This window comes from Grammomys surdaster, unplaced genomic scaffold (assembly GCF_004785775.1).
Source record: "Grammomys surdaster isolate TR1022 unplaced genomic scaffold, NIH_TR_1.0 351, whole genome shotgun sequence".
NCBI classification, from domain to species: Eukaryota; Metazoa; Chordata; class Mammalia; order Rodentia; family Muridae; genus Grammomys; species Grammomys surdaster.
The window spans coordinates 2,188,979-2,199,238 of record NW_021604770.1 but is presented as its reverse complement, the minus strand read 5'-3'; the positions used below and the strand labels follow the sequence as shown (position 1 = coordinate 2,199,238).

At 39.0% G+C, this 10,260-nt stretch overlaps 1 long non-coding RNA gene across 1 annotated transcript in view; it reads left to right on the top strand.

Moving 5' to 3' along the window:
• LOC114631102 overlaps positions 1-3,416 on the top strand; it is a 9,118-nt gene extending 5,702 nt beyond the window's left edge. Inside the window, exon 3 of the long non-coding RNA XR_003712905.1 lies at positions 3,241-3,416. This is a non-coding gene — a long non-coding RNA (uncharacterized LOC114631102). The remainder of the gene's footprint in view (positions 1-3,240) is intronic.
• The last annotated feature ends 6,844 nt before the right edge of the window (positions 3,417-10,260 follow it).

The following is a 10,260-nucleotide window of genomic DNA, read 5'->3' as shown; positions in this document are numbered from 1 at the left end:
CCTACAGGCCAGTAGAGGGCATCAGATCTCATTAGAGATAGTTGTGAGCTACCATGTGGGTACTGGGAATTGAACTCAGGACCTCTTGAAAGAGCAGACAGTGCTCTTAACCTGTGAGCCATTTCTCAAGCCCCTTATTGTATCTTTGTAGTTCTCTCTCAGATGAACATTCTTCCTTGCTTCTCTTACATTTACATTGGGCAGGAAAGGGAGGAAGCCTGTCAATATTCCACGTTGAGTCATTTTAGGCAGTCTCAGGCACACAGAGTGAGAAGGCACTGGTACGTTGTCCTCTCATTCCTAGGGAGGAGAATCTGATTGGATCAGACACTGCACTTGGTTTTGATCAGTGCCCATTGATAGGACAGATATATTGCTCTGAACTCTATTCGTGTGTGTAATTAGTACGCCAACAATACAGTTCATTCTTCTATATCTGAGTAGTCCACATTGTATGCATGTATGGAAATAACACAGAACCTCATTAATAAATAACATTCATTTGTTAATTCTTAAGAGTCTACCATCAGAGCCTTCTAATGCACCTTTCCCATGTCCTCATGCCCTATGGCAAAAAAAAGGCAGCTGGATCTACCTACTGGTAGTGATTAATAATAAGCTAGCATTTAAATATTATAGAACCTATTCCTGGTCTAGTCACTTATCATGAATCACGGAAATCACTATCTATATTGCTGTATGGATCCTAAAACTTAGTGTTTCTCCAAAACAACAACAATGAAATAAAAGAAGTGAATGTGGGAAAATGACTTGTTAGGGAGAAAGGGGTGGTGATAGGGATGGGAAGAAGATTATATTGGGTAGGTGTGGTCATGGAATTCAGAATGTATTTAATACCCAAATCTAATTGTTAAAGAATGAATACAACAAATATTGTATTTATTTGTATGTGGCTCACTGAATGTAGTGAGGCCACATTCAATAAGAACACACACAATAAGAAATAGGAAAGCACTTTTAGAGAAGGGACTCAAAAAGAAGGATGGAGGATGGGAGGAAAATGGAGGCAGCATCTCTACTAAAATCCATTAGATAGATACACAAAGCTGTCAATGAACTTTAAAAGGTAATAAACATCCCAGAAGTAAGATCTGTGGGCTTTGGGGGCTTTTACTTGTGAATGAAGGAGGTATTTCTTTTTCTTTGAAAATAGTCATTCTGATTTGGGTCAATAGCAGGAACTATTTCATTCTCTCTCTGTCTCTCTCTGTCTCTCTGTCTCTCTCTGTCTCTCTCTGTCTCTCTCTCTCTCTCTCTCTCTCTCTCTCTCTGGAATATTGATTGCTTTATTTTCACTCTCTTTTTTATTGGATATTTTATTTATTTATATTTCAAATGTTATCTACTTTCCTGATTTCCCCTCCAGAATCCCCCTGTCCCATCCTCCATCCCCCTGTTTCTATGAGGGTGCTTACCCACCTGCCCGCCTCCCTGCCCTGGCATTCCCCTACACTGGGGCATCGAGCCTTCCCAGGACCAAGGGTTTCTTTCCCCATTGACATCCGACAGTGTTATCCTCTGCTACATGTGCAGCTGGAGCCATGGAACTATATCTTTTTAACCAGAAAACTTTAGAGCTTTCATCAGTCTGAGTTCAGAATCAACTATGGTTTTGTCTTAGGGATGGGAGATGGTTTCCCAGTCTACATGAAATGCCACATGAGTTTGGGTGATTTTTATGAAGACTTAGATCATAATAACATTTTTAAAAGTTAAATAAGTTATTTTCTTTTCACTCCAATCAATTTCCTTATTCAAACATTTAAAATAATTATAGGCTACAGGTAAATTATAGATCATACACATGCTAAATTATAACCCATCTACTCCAATTAATATTTATTGAGCAATGAATGGGCAAAATACGCTAACTTGAGGATTCAAGACCTGAGTGTAATTAAGAACTTCGGCTGGGAAAGATTATAGCTATATCTTCCCAAACACCCCTCCCTCCTCTCCCCAGCATCTGCCAAGGGAAATGTAAGGATAATATGCTAACCCTTAGCTTAGCTCTGAAGTTGTTTACACAGGGAAAAATCAATTACTTTAAATATTTTAAATCTTATTTCCTAGTAACTAACCAATGACAGTTTATGATGGTCTTAAAAGCCAGGCAAAGGAATCAAATTAAATTTTATTTATTTTTTCCCTTCCCAAGGGCCTGGTGTGGGTCTCTCATGAGCAGACATAAAGCATACTGTGGGAACCACTACAGTTTAGAGCTCATGAGATTCCACTGTGCTCCACAGATTAGAAACTGTTCTATTCAGTACTGCTGATGCTATGGTAAGCTTAAGTCAGAAGGGCTATGATGGGGCAGAAAATAGAAATCACAGTGTATCGGTGGCTTTGCAAATTGATTGTGAGCAAAGCTGAAAAACAACGTTGAGCTGATTATAACGCATTTTGATCCAGAACATAAGATTTGGGGCAGATATGTACTTATAAGAATTAATACAATCATGCAGGGAGATAGGATGGTGTCTATAAATGCTGAATCTACCAATCCCCGAGATAATTTCTCTTCACAAGAACAACTAAGCTTGAGAGTTTGCAGCTTCTCCTAGTGGGAAAGAAGTAGGAAACAGAGAGTTTTGAGATCTCAAGGTTGTCTGCATCAGACATGATAGAAACGGAGACTTAGGTAGAAAACTCACTGAGCATCAAAGTAACCTGCCCAAGAATATGAGACGTCATTTCCTGGCCAGTATCTGCGACACCTCTTGCCTGACTGGTAAATGTGAGTGCATAACCAACTTCCCAGGCGATTTCCATTTCATAGCTGCCTGCATTTGAATGATGATCTTCGTCTTCCCATGCAGCCATCAGTTCACACAAAGAGTTAGGAACTAATATCTGTGATGAATGAATACACCTCCAGGCTGGGTATGTTAGTGTCAGAGAAGTCTTCTATGTTTTGTGTTCTACCCCATTGAGTCCCACCACAGATACAGCCTCTATGAGTGATTTTCACATCCCAATTTTTGTTCTGTAGGATTTTGTTTTTTGTTTGGTTGTTTTTGCTTTTAACTCTCCTAGGTACCAAGCGAGAGGCATTGTGTGATTTATGTGTTCACACAGACAGAGAACAGGTGAGCTTTAAGATTCCCCAGTTACAGGACAATGCTATGACATGCATGTGAAAGGCAGTGCCATAACACTGGGAGATTACTGGGACAAAGTGCACAACTCACGCACTTTAATATTCCTGTTTCTTAGAACCGGGTCCATGGTGCTCGCAGAATCCAGGCAGAGAGGACAGAACCAATCTTCAAAGCATCTGCTTCCATTGTCCTCCCCATCTCATCCTAACTGCATCCCTGGCCTTTATTTCTTTCCCACAATGTGAGGGCAATAAAGATTAACCTATCTACTTAAGTTTTGTAATTACAGTTATATATATATATAAAAGACTTGGTAATGTTCTTTTATATAAAAAAGAAAAGGTACAATGCATGATATTTAAAACAGACATAGAGATGTAACAGGTTATCCCTTTAAGAAAATCCCACTGCTGGCATTCTAGATAGTGGTCTTTTATTATCCTTCTTTGACCTCTAACCCAGGCATACCCCACACCAACAACCTTTGAATGCTGGCAATTACCCTTATCAGGTCTCTATGTATGAAGTAGAATGAAAATATGCCACTTAAGAGAAAAGAGATACTAAAGATGAGACACTGGGGTATAAACCAGCGAGGCTTTGTCTTTTTAAAAGAAAATTGAAGGCAGGTCCCAGGCATAATGTCTGTAATCCACATTTTGGAATCAGAAAATCATGTTTGTGCTTAGTAGCCTGTATACCAGCTTGTTTAAATGGATGAAGTGTTTCCTGTTCACTTCCTAACTGGAACTGTTGGGTGTGCTGCTGTTTTGTAGTAGAGAAGGCATATTTGAATCCAAAGGAAATGCTCGAAATTTAATGGGAGATAAAGGGATCAGATGCAACTCACACACACAATAAACGGAATGAGAGGCGACAGACTTGTAATGTGTCTTTAACGTAATCACAACTATATTCCAAGGGTGAAGGTGTGATCTCAGTTTAGATGAATGCGCATGGCTTTCTCATTTGCAATCATCATTAATGGGTTGTGTGCACCCTGTGGAAATGGGAATCTGCCCCGCCCCGTGGAAATCTAATATCCCCTAATGAAATGAGAAGACATCAATTGTGACAGGAGGAACTAGACTGAGTCAGACCACCCAGGCAGTCTAGTGACCTGACATCTAGTGGTCAATACCAAAGATTCTAAAATCTGCTACTGATTAGGAACAACACCTTTCAATGTCCCTAGAACACTTGTGTTCCAATGAGACCAACTGCTGCTCTAGGGACCCCATACATGGGTATATCTTGAGGGGGTGCTTGGGGTCATCTCCTGCATATTTGATTTATCATGTGGATTTTATTTTTACTCCTATCTGCAAGGGAGGGAGAGCTATTTACATTTTAAAGACTGCTAGCTTGCATTGCTTACTCTCCTGGATTAGCTCCTTGTTTTATCTGTTTCTTATCACAGTGGACCCTTCTCCTAGTTATTTGTGTCCAAGGTTTATTTTTCCCAGCAAATTGTGAGCTGTTTTGAGTTTTAGGTCTAGTGTGTAATCAGTTCTTTAATCCCTCCTTGCAGCTCAGCACAAGACCTGGCAAAAAAGCAACTGGCATTATGCTCAATGAATTGACTTGAAACTTCTCTTAAACGTGTAAACAGAACCATTCCTCTGGATAAGAATTCATACAAGAATTAAATGAGTTAATTTTTGCTTAAAATTGTTTCTCCTCCTGTGTCAGGTGAAATCATCCTGTAATTTCTTTCCTAGAAAGGCAAACTAGCAAAATCTTCTCTTGCCAGACTTCTGACTGCTTATAAATAAGTTATGAGGTTACCAAACTTGACTAACATTTCAAATTCCTTAATAAAGTATAGTTATGATTAGGCTTAGGTTATCCTTATCTAAACTTCTTTATTAAAATGACCCAGATAGTTTGAAAATCAGTGCTATATATTTGAATTTTAGGAAGTAATAACTGAGTCCCCTTCATATTGTGCAACTTGTATAATTGTAAATTGACACAACCTAGGATCATCTGGGAAGAGAGTTTCAATGAGGAATTTTCTGAATTAGATTGCCCTGAGAGGGATTGTCTTAATTAAATCAATGTTGGAAGACTCAGTATACTCTGGGTGGCATCATTCCTTAGGTAGGGTCTTGAGCTATATACCAGTGGTGAAATCAAATAAAGCATAGGTGCATACATGTATCCATGTGTGTGATATGACTGAATGTTTGAAGTTCTTGTCTTGGCTTCCCCACAAGGATGACCTGTGGTTTGTTAGCTAAAGTAAATCCATTTTTCCCCAGTTGTTCCTTGTCAGGCTATTTTATGTTAATCACATAAACAAAACCAGAATAGGTAGCTTTGGATAAAAGGCAACTTTGGGTATATCAGCCACATGAAGATTAAGATATTTAAAATGGTACCTATGATATTTATCTAGTAATGTTATTTTGAAATTGATGAAGTGGTTGGTGTCAAAGTATCTTTGAACCTGAACTGCTACACATAAACAGAAAGGATTATGGGAAATAAAGGTGTCAAGGGCCAGAAGTGCTAATGGTTCTGTAACACTAAATCAAGGGATAGGGGTCTCATAATTAACCTGGCGTGTTTATTTTAGGGATCAAATGCATTTGAGCAACACTAGTAAGCCCATGAGGCAGTTCCAAAAGAGGCCTAATTACCACAATATTCTGAAGTTCTTAGGGAAGGGAATGTTAATATTGATAAGGGAATTGAGTTCTCAAGAATATCTCAAAGACAGTCCAAGTGAATGAAGTAAAATGCAAGAGGGAGAGAACATTCAGATTTATCTAGCCTTTGGTCTCAGGCTTTTCCCATAGAATCCTGGGAAGTAAAGTTTACAACAAAGACAGGGAATAAATAAAGAACAATGGAGAAATACATCTATTTAAATCTCTATGAGACTGTGCGATAAGGTACCCTATTCTGGTTTTCTTGTAATATAACTCAAGGACAAATAGAAGTCAAGAAACAGAGTAGTCTACAATACATTCAAGGTGTAGACGATATGGCTGTCTTTGCTCACACTGAGGGTTTCCTGTGCCAGTTGGAGCTTGGAGAGACCCAAATATCTGTTCTAGTAGTATCAGAAGAGATATATGGAAGCAACAATGGACCAATGACTGTGACACTAGAGGACTACTTTCAACACTGGGCATTGCATCTAACTTGACAGCAGGGAGCAAGGGATACTTTAGTACAAAGGGTAAGATACACATGAGCTTGGTATCATGGTCCAGTTTTGTAATAACTGAAGGGACTTGGATAGCTGGTAGTGTGATCTCAGAAGACTGAGGCAGTGCTGTGGAGTTGGGAGCACTTTTATGAACTAATTCAAAATCAATTAGAGAAAATTTGGAGTATGCGATTGCCCTCTGACATGTGATAGCCAGGAATCAAGTCTGGGAACAAGCAGATGGACACAATTCCAGAAGGAAATGAGTGACTGACCATATTGCTTTAAATAGAAAGGGGCTGTCAGTCACATAAAATACAGCGATCCTGTTTGAGCTAGTGTGTAGCCAGGACTCATGAGGCGTCTAGAGAGTATTGAAAAACATTATCTCAGATGTAAAGGGCATGAATGTATATTTTGCTTATAATTTGTATTGCCATTCCCCAGAACCACAGCTTTCTTAGACATAGACAAGTGCCCTCTTAGTCCTTAGAATTTACATTTCACATGTTACAACAAGATCCTTTTTAGATAATTTAGCCCCAGGAAGCTTAAGCCACGGACAGTCAAACAGGCCTTCAAAGACAGGGAACACAGGGCCTCTTTCTTTTTTTACCCTGGGATTTTGATTTCTGAGCCAAGAAGATAACACATCTTAATAGCAAGAAGCTGAGTTAACTAGATAAAAGGTTTTATAAACAGTTAGTGAAATCTTGAAATCAGAGAAAGCAGAGATTCACAGTCTTACCTTGCCTGACTGCATCTAAGTATACATCACCAAAAGCAACACAAAAGGAGATGGTGAGATACTCTGAGATACTCCCATGAGTCAATGCAGCTTTCAGTTCACTCATTCAGTTTACAGATATATATTGAATTCCATGACACAGTTTCTTCTAAGCTTAGGTCTGAAGATAAGAGATGCCATAAGAATCAGTCCACTAAAATGAACTTAATGATCCAGGCAATAAAGAATAAGTTAGACTAGTGAATACATGGAGTTAATACAAGGTTTTTTCCACATAGCAGTAATAGAGGAGAAAGAGAAACCTAAAGATCTTAGATTCATAATAATGGTATTAAAAGTTATCAAAAGGCTGGAGAGAGAAAGAGAGAGAGAGAGAGAGAGAGAGAGAGAGAGAGAGAGAGAGAGAGAGAGAGAGAGATGTTTAAGAGCACTTACTGTTCTTGCTGAAGACCTGAGTTCCATCCCCAGTACCCACATATCAGTTTACAACCAGATCCAGGGTATCTGACACCTTTTACTGGCTTCCTCAGGTACTACGCCTATTTAATGTTTGCAAGCATACAGGCCAACAAAATAGTCATACATATTAACTTTAAAAATGAGCCTTTATAAAGTTGTCAAAAATGAATTAAAATGAATAAACTGACATGCAGTGAAAGAAATAGGATTTTAAATATGAAAATTCTGTAGTTCCAGGGAAATGACAAAGAGAAAGTGGGGTAAACAACGTAGTAGAGGGGACCATTGAAGAAATTGACTTTGGTGAAGAAAGGGCAGGATAGAGACAATACTGAGGCACTAGATCAGGAGCCTTCAACTGGAGACCTGCTGTCTCCCAGATTGACCACCTATAGCCAGAAGAATTTACATAAAGCACAAATTCAAGAAAAATCCCAATTATAGTGTCAGCACTTTTAAGAAGCAGATATCAAAGGGAAGTATCGAGGGGAAAAATGATTGATTCTGAACAAAGAAAAATTAAAGATCAAAAGCAAGGAGATAAAGGAAATCATACTGGGCTTGGACAAAGACTACACACATTCAAAAAACCTATAAATAGATAAATAGGGAGCAATTTTCTGAAAAAAGTTAATGAAATGGAGCAACAACTGAGATATGGAAAATACTGATTATGTGAGGATGGGCAACAAGCCAGTCAAATGCTAGCACATCAATTAAGGGAACAGCAGGCCTCCAGAAGAGAGGCAAAAATAATACAACTTCTGAAGAGCCAACAACATTTACAACAGGACATAAAAGGACCGAGAGAAACATGTGCTTTTTCACTACTAATCTGACTTCATGTGAAATATTACCAAAAACTTACTGAAAAATTAATGAAGAATGTGAGAATGACTCAGACTAGAAAGCACAGTCTTCAGGTTGGGGTACTTCTTAAGAACAAGCCGCTCTCCCTCCCACATGACCTCTAAACTTCTCTCATTCAGCAGGTGGCTACTCTGTCAACGGAGCCACCAACTGGGTAGTTTGTAAAACACCTCAGTAAGAGCTCAGAAGAGTAAAATCTTCCCTGAATTATGTACTGTCCCTTGGCTTCTTTTACATTCAGAGAGGTTTTTTTTTTCTTTTCCATGCCATTTTTGGCTCCCCCTCCCAATTTCTGACATTAATGAGTAATCTGTCCACAACAACTGTCTCCAGATACACCTGCTGAGCACACAGTTGGATGAACAGTTGGACTGAAGGATTCTGTGTCCCTGTCGACCTCCTTCTTCCCAGTTACCACACCAAGAAAGAGCCTAATGTTCTTTCTGATGTCTTTAATTAGCCATGCTTGACTGATGGTGAATGGCATCGTTGAAAGCACTCTCTAAGGTTCTCTCTCCCTCTTGTCTACCCTGTTTGCTTTGACATATGCTGATTTCTTTTGGGTCTCCTGTGCCTAGCAGAGTGTCTGGCTCACTGTCTATGCCAAGAACAAGTAACTTGTCATATGCTCACAGTTGTCCCATTGAATCCACTGTGCCAACCAGCCTCTGCCTCCACTGTCCCTCCTCTGTCAACTTTTCTCACCCTTCCTGCACTCCAGTCTCAAACTGTGGGGTCTCTTAGGCTGCTTATTTCTTGTGTTTGTCTAATCAAATTTGACACCCCCCCTTTTCTCACTTCATACTGCTTCCTCTCCTTCTGTGCTGTTTTTGGGGTGGATTAATTCACCTTACGGTAGTGGCTAGATGACCCCAAGGATAGTAAAGTAGTGAATGTCTTACTCCATCTGGTCTTTCATTTTACTTTGGTCAAGCTTGCGTTTATAAAGTCAGTACTCTAGTGGAGGGCAAAGCAATCCACAAATAAGACTTCTAAAGCACAAAGTCACCAAGGAACATGCATGGTTTCAGTCCTTCCTTCTTGGGAGGGAATTTAGACCAAAGTACCTGTGCCTGCATTTAGATAGCATCCTACATTCAGGAACTGTTAAGAAGTTGCTGCATGGATGCATGGGCTTTCAATACTACTATAACAGAATCATCTTGAAGTCATGAATGTGAAGTATGTTTAACAGGTCATATGTAAGCTCATTGCATTAAGCATACTATTGAAAGAATCTTTAAAGAAGAGAAAGGCCCTCACCCCAAGAGACACATTTAAAAATTCAATGCTTTTGAAGTAATTTTAATCATTATTTGTCCACTTTTAATTTTATATTCAAAACCATGCCACATCTGTATCAAAAGACTAAGTATAAAATTGGACTTCACTACTTAACACTCTCCAGTCTTGGACCCATTGCTCAGATTCCTTTCCTGTTCCTCACTTTTACAACAAGGATTATAATTACCATTATCTTATTGTTGAAGTAAGAAAATAACTTAGTTAATTCATTGAAAAAAATCATCAACAGTGTGGAGCAAATGAATTAGTTAATTCACATAAAATTCTTATTAAATGTCAGCCACTATTTTAACAACTGTTTAGATTAATTTTCCTACAATATTCAAGTTAATTTAATATTCAAAGAATATGTGTAAATACATGTAAATATATTTATTCTGTGGTCTTTGAGGAAGGGAGAAAAAGACAGGCAGCAGATCTGCACACAGTTGTGTTGGCAGCCAATGGGGCAGTGAGGGTGTGCTTGCTTTTGGACAGAATGAGACTTTGCAAACTTAGTCTGTCAGTTATCATGGGAGAACTGAGACCTACCCTCCGGCACTGTGGTCTTCTCATGTCTCCCCTATGAAGCATGATGACCTCTTCTTCTTATC